The sequence below is a fragment of the Manis javanica genome, chromosome 15 (assembly GCF_040802235.1).
Source record: "Manis javanica isolate MJ-LG chromosome 15, MJ_LKY, whole genome shotgun sequence".
Lineage (NCBI taxonomy): Eukaryota > Metazoa > Chordata > Mammalia > Pholidota > Manidae > Manis > Manis javanica.
This window is the reverse complement of record NC_133170.1, coordinates 63,485,635-63,491,946: the sequence shown is the minus strand read 5'-3', so window position 1 is coordinate 63,491,946 and position 6,312 is coordinate 63,485,635.

Genomic DNA, 6,312 nt, shown 5'->3' with positions numbered 1-6,312 from the left:
CATTATGGGATGTTGGCGGGAACCTTCTAAATGTTTTCTTTCTACCAGAGTTGCTAGTAGAAGGCAAACGCACAGATGCTGACAGCCGTGTCTGTCAATGCCTGGAAAAGCTCACCATAGAGGCTGGTACAGAGAACAGCAGAGCTCAGAGGTGTAAGCAACGAGGACTAGACTCCTAGCATCCAGATACAAGATGCTCAAAGGAGAGACAGCCAGTGGCCCACGGTGCCCAGCTCAAGGGCGGCTTGTCCCGGGAACCCCAGAGAAGTTACCTGGAGGCCCCCTGGAAAGAGAGGCAATGTTCCTTTCTCTTTTAGTGGGAGGCTGACTTGGCTGGTTGGCATTTTATCAAATAGCCATTCTCTATCCTTACCTTGCCTACCTCCTTCCTTATCAGTAAATGTTTACGATGCTTTTTCATTATGACTTTAAACCCTAGCTAGACCACTTCCTAGCTCTCAGCCTGTGAGGTAGTAACCCATCTTTCAGTGCCTTGGTTTACTTATCCTTAAAATGGGTGCTGGAAGGACAGGATGGCCGTATGAAGCCCTTAGCACTGTGCCCAATCCACCATAAATGTTCCATGATGGTGTATACCATAGGGACCACCATGTAATCATAACAATAGCATTATTATATTAACATGCCTCAGGTTTTCAAACCTAAAAACACCACAAGCCCTTGGAGCCCCCAAGCAGACAGGAAGCAGGGAAAAAAGGAAAATTCAGATTCCAAATATTCTGACATTTACCATAAATTTTAAATGATCAAATCAGACATTTCTGAAAGAAAAGGCTAAATCTGAACTTTAATTATCTAGAAAGACAGTGTGCTGTGACTTACTTATTCCAGGCTACTGGAAGGAGTTTTCTTATTAATTCCATTTTCCATGAAAACAAAAGTATTAGTCTGCAGAGGGAGCATTAGGTTAGTTATTTTATAATTAGATGCACATAATAGAAACATATTAGTGTAAATATGTTAGATACTAGTCCCTTCAGTTACTCCATAAAAATATCACTTATTTTCTGTTAAATTAATTAAGCTTATTCAATTCTTGTTGCATTTTAATAAGTTCATTTCTAAGAAAATAACCTTTAGCTTAGGAGGGCAGTATAGCTCATGGATTAAAATATGAAAAACAAAAGGTTTTCCAAATTAGAACCCTTGGGCAGGCAAAATTCAGCATATGATTATTAAATTAAATTCAGCAACTTATTATTGTTATTTAATTGCTTAAGATTTTGACTAATCACCTCTCTAGGACCCAAATTAGTGTTTCACGTACCATGCCTTCTCAATTGCCTAAATGCTGCTTCAATTCACTTTGCCTTTTCTCTCTTTTCCATTTTCCATATGGATAATAGGTGGGATAAAAGATTCTACATGTTTCTTAAAAATTGCCCTTCTCGGGGAAGAGAGGAGGTTTGTAAGTCTTGTAATAAGGCTATATGAGCTATCTATATAGTGTTAGGCATAGAAGCAGGGCTTTCTTTTTACAAAGCTAAAGCTGGTCTTCGTCCGTGAGCTGGCAGTCTGAAATAGTGATCCAAACTTTTTTCAGCTCATTCTACACCTGAGAACATGCTGAGAAGAGATCAAATTTGTCTCTGCATTATCGATCCAACCCAGCCTTACTGAAAGGACACCGTTCAAGTTGGTAACTGAGGACTCGGAGGAAGAAGACAATGCCACTATCACCTTGAGTCCTTCATTGCTATCGTGGTCACCTGTTGGCATGCACCATGGATTCTTACAACCCTGAGGAGCAGATTCTACTATTGCCTCTTATTTTAAGGGTAAGGAAAATGATGAATTATCTTGTTCAAGGTCATTCCACCAGGTACTGGCTGTTGTGTTGTTGCCTAAGTATTTTTTTGAATCCTGGACCGAAAAGCAGAGTACATCTGCTGGTCCCAGGATCCTGAGTGATGGCAGCCAGGCTCTATGCCTCCTTCTTGTGGGCTGAGTTGAAATGGGCTGTTGCTGACTAGATACCAGGCAGACCTATCAACACTGTGCATTCCATCACAAAATCAAAGGCTCTCCTGCCCAGTGTGTGAAATACATATTAGTTGCCTCGTTCTGATAATCTTTATCAGTGTCAGCTTTATCAGCACTGTCTAGAAGCTCTGGGACATTTCCTCATCAGACCTTGCTGTAAATACTGGACAAATGATGAAATTAAAATTGGATACATTTTCAAGGCAATTGCTGGTAATCAGAGGGAACCTACAGATGGGAATGTTTAACGTTGCAGCAACAGGATCTTGTTCTTCTATGCTGTCATGTCAGCTGGCTGGTCACACTGGGAAACTGGCAAGGAAGTGGGTATGTGCTAGATTGGGAATGATGGAAACAAATGACAGGGATTCAAGGAGGAGCTATAGACACATTTAATTAGACACATTCAAGTAATGGATGGATGAGAGCTAAGCCTGGGTGAGGACATTAAATCCAACCAATGACCAGAGCAGAAATCATAGAAATTTAAAGCTCAAGATATTTTAAAAAGTCAATATTTAAGAAGATATTTTAAAGTCAAAACCTTGACATTGAACTTGATATCCACCATTAAACATTCAATATTAGGAATGCTTTCACCAGGAGTCTGGATGGCTGAACCTACCAATAGTCAAAGGGCTTAAATTTGAGACCTCGCTCTGCCCCTGGGCATCTACACGACCTTATGCAAGTTATGGAGAACTCGTCATCTAAGATTCTCTCAGGGGACTCTCTCCCTGGAGTGTTCTTACTTCAATATTTCTGTAATTGACCCCTTCTCATTATTCAAATTGCCACTCACATGTTACCATTCTCAAAGAATGGGATCTTACCTTGATCATTCTTCCAAAGCTACCCCCCAACCCAGACTATTTCAACTGTATGATCTGACTGTATTTGCATCATCAAATTATCCTAAGCTTAAATAACTTATTTCTTTATTCATCTGTATGTTTGTTGTCCTCCCTGCTAGAATATAAACTCCTAGAAATTAGATATATTATCTACCCACATGGGCTGCTGGTTTCCCAATGCCTAGAACATATAGTCGTTAATAAATGGATGGCCCACAAACCTTATATGTGGGCAACTTGGAAAAAGGTTATTTTGTTACCTTGTGTAAGGTCATGTAGATGCCCAGGGGCCGAGCTAGGTCTCAAATTTAAGCCCATTGACTATTGGTGGTTCAGCCATCCAGACTCCTGGGTGAAAGCATTCCTAATATTGGCTGTTTAATGGTGGATATCAAGCTCAGTGTCAATGTTTTGTGGACATATACACAGGAAAGATTAGAATTATTTTTTATTTTCTTTTGTTTGCACAGTCAAGCCTTCTTACCCAGGAAAGCTCGGCACTGCAAACTTCTCTGAAACACCCCCATTCCACCTCCCAAAGGAAATTTGGCAATGTTTTTCTTCCACAGACGACATTAGCAATTTTGAAAATGATTTGAAACATAAAGCCATTTCACAGAAATGCCAATAGGACTTAGTGCATCTCATTAATGAGATATACTCACCTGGAAATTACCACAATTCTATTGCACAGTGAAACTGCTGTAATTAAGTCAGAGCGTGTCTGTGTTATTTAGGAAAATAAGAATAAGTAATTACACTGTGCCCTTGAGACAGACTCCTAATGGAGCTAATACTCTTGCAGGCTTGTCTGGAACTGAATTTGATAATCTGATGTCTAGGACCATGCTCAGGGCAGTTATCGCTCCATACAAGATTATATCAAGTGCCTCAGCAACTCTGCCCAGAAACTGCAGGTCACACAGAGGACTGACAGCTGATGTGTACTCATGTTGCCTTAAATTAGGAAAGGCACAATGTTTAAACTCAACTGACAGTGACTTTCTCACACATGCAGGCCTGTGAGGAACACGGGCTGTAAGGGTGGCCTGGGTCCATGTTGCAGACCTTGCTACATAGGATATTATAAAGAGTTGAAAACTCAACTCAACAATGCAATAGTATCACGAAATATAGTATCTGAGCCTGAAAGATAATTTCACTTGGATTTTTAAAGCAGATATGGCACACACAAGGGAAGTCAGATCAACTCCTTACCCAATCCACTCATTAAAGATGAGTAAGTCTAGGGATCTGATGTGCAGCATAGTAACAATAGTTAATAATACTTATTGTATCGAATACCAGAAATCTGTTGAGAGTCAATTTCAGGTGCCCTCAGTACACACAAAAAATGGTAACTATATCAGCCTATGACATGCTAATTAACTCAACTGTAGTAACCATTTCACTGTGTGTGAATGTATATATACATATGTATGTACATATATATAATATATTCATTCCCTAGAGCCCTGTAACTTCATTATGATATATGACATTTATATGTATAACATATATTTTCTGTCTTATAATCAAATTATATTTGCATCATCTTGGATATTTTTGGATATTGTCATGTGTTCAGGTTCACTAATATTTATTCTGCCACCATTTATAAACCCATCCAGTGCACTTTTTCATCTCAATCATTATAGTTTTCATCTTTAGAAGTTTGATTTGAGAGTTTTTAAACCTTTTGTGTGTTTGCTTAGCTTTTGAATATATGGAATACAGTAATAACTGTTTTATTCTCATGGTCTGTGCATTCTACCATCCACATCAGTTCTGACTGGGAATTGATTGATTGCTTTTTCTCATACTGGGTTGCACTGTATTGTTTCTTTGCATATGTGGTAATTCTTCACTGGGTACCAGCTGCTGTGCATTTTACTTTGTTGGGCACTGGGTATGTATGTTTGTAATCCTAAAAAACACTCCTGAGGCTTGTTTTGGCTCAATTTAGTGACTTGGAAATCATCTAGTCATTTTGATTTGTTAGGCAGGAAAATGGATGGCGCTCTGTGTAACTATTCACTGCTGGTAGGACCAGACTCTTTTGCGACAGTATTCAATCTCCATAAATTGTGAGGTTATCCAGGCTGGCTGCTGGGGACAAGAACTCTCTCCAGCCCCATGTGAGTATCACCATGGTTCTAATCCTTTTGTGTGTCTTTTTTTTCCTTCCAGCCTCATGTAGATTTGTCACTTCTCTGCACTGAAAGCTACTCTTCTGCATATTCCAGGGGAAACTGCTGCAGGTTTCTCCCCCTTCCCTCCCATACTCTGAAAAATGTATTTGTCTTGGTCTCTGTGACTCCCAACTCTATTTATTCAGCTCAGGATGTCTCCTAGGCTCTGCATGGCTTCCTCTTTCCCATGTGGTGGTCCTGAAATTCTCTCAAAGCAAAACACCAGGGCAGTTACAGGACTCACCTCCTTGCTTTTTTCTCAGGGATCACGGGCTAAAATGACTGGTATTCAAATGACTTGAAAACTATTGTTTCCTCTGCATTTTGTTTTTGAGTGTTTCAGCTAGAGGGTTAATTCATTCCGCAGTAGTCCATCCCAGCTTGAAGGAGAAGTCTACTCGCCATAGTTGTAATTAATTACTTAAGTCTTTAAAAACTGCCTTTGCTACTAAAATTATTATAATGTCTTGAATACAGGAAGCCCATCAGAATTGTTCAGCAATACACATTATAATTCAGTGGAGGACCTGGCACACAGTAGTTACTCACTTTTTAAAAATTGAATGAATAATGAATAGGAGACTAAATGATTGCATATCTGTTTGGGAATTTTAAATGATTGATTTAACACACCAGTTTATAGACTCTAATGTAGGTGGTGATTCCAAAGGATGGAGATCCCTGTACTTTCTTGGACAGTCAGCACCTGTTCTCTGTGGCAAAACACATGCTCCCCATTCTCAGTCCATGTAACTCAGATGGGGGTGAGGACACCACCAGCTCCCGGGGTAGGCTTGAAATGCAGGACACACCAACCAACCGGGGCATCCCACTGCATCATCATGATTCAGGGAGAGATACATGCATCAGCTGGATTGGTGAAACTAAAACTGATCCTCCTAGTAATTACTGAAAAAGAAAAGCTTTGTATTGGCCAACTATATGGAACTGGTTGAATGGAAGCTTGGAGATTCTGGGGACTCAATTTCCTATGACAAGGAAAAACAATAAATCCAGAGGGATGAGCAAAAAAGAGATCCTGATACTGATACTGTTATTTCAACACCTGGATTTCCTGTCATGTGAGTTTATGAATTTCCCCTATACATTACGCCAGTTTTACCTGGGTCTCTGTCATTTGCAGTCTTAAATAATATCCTAATGAAGCTAGAGAGTATTATGAGGCAGTATATAAGTTGTTTCTGAACATTTTGTAAAAATACTGAAGGATAAAATGATGGAAGAGGAGGTTGAAATCAATG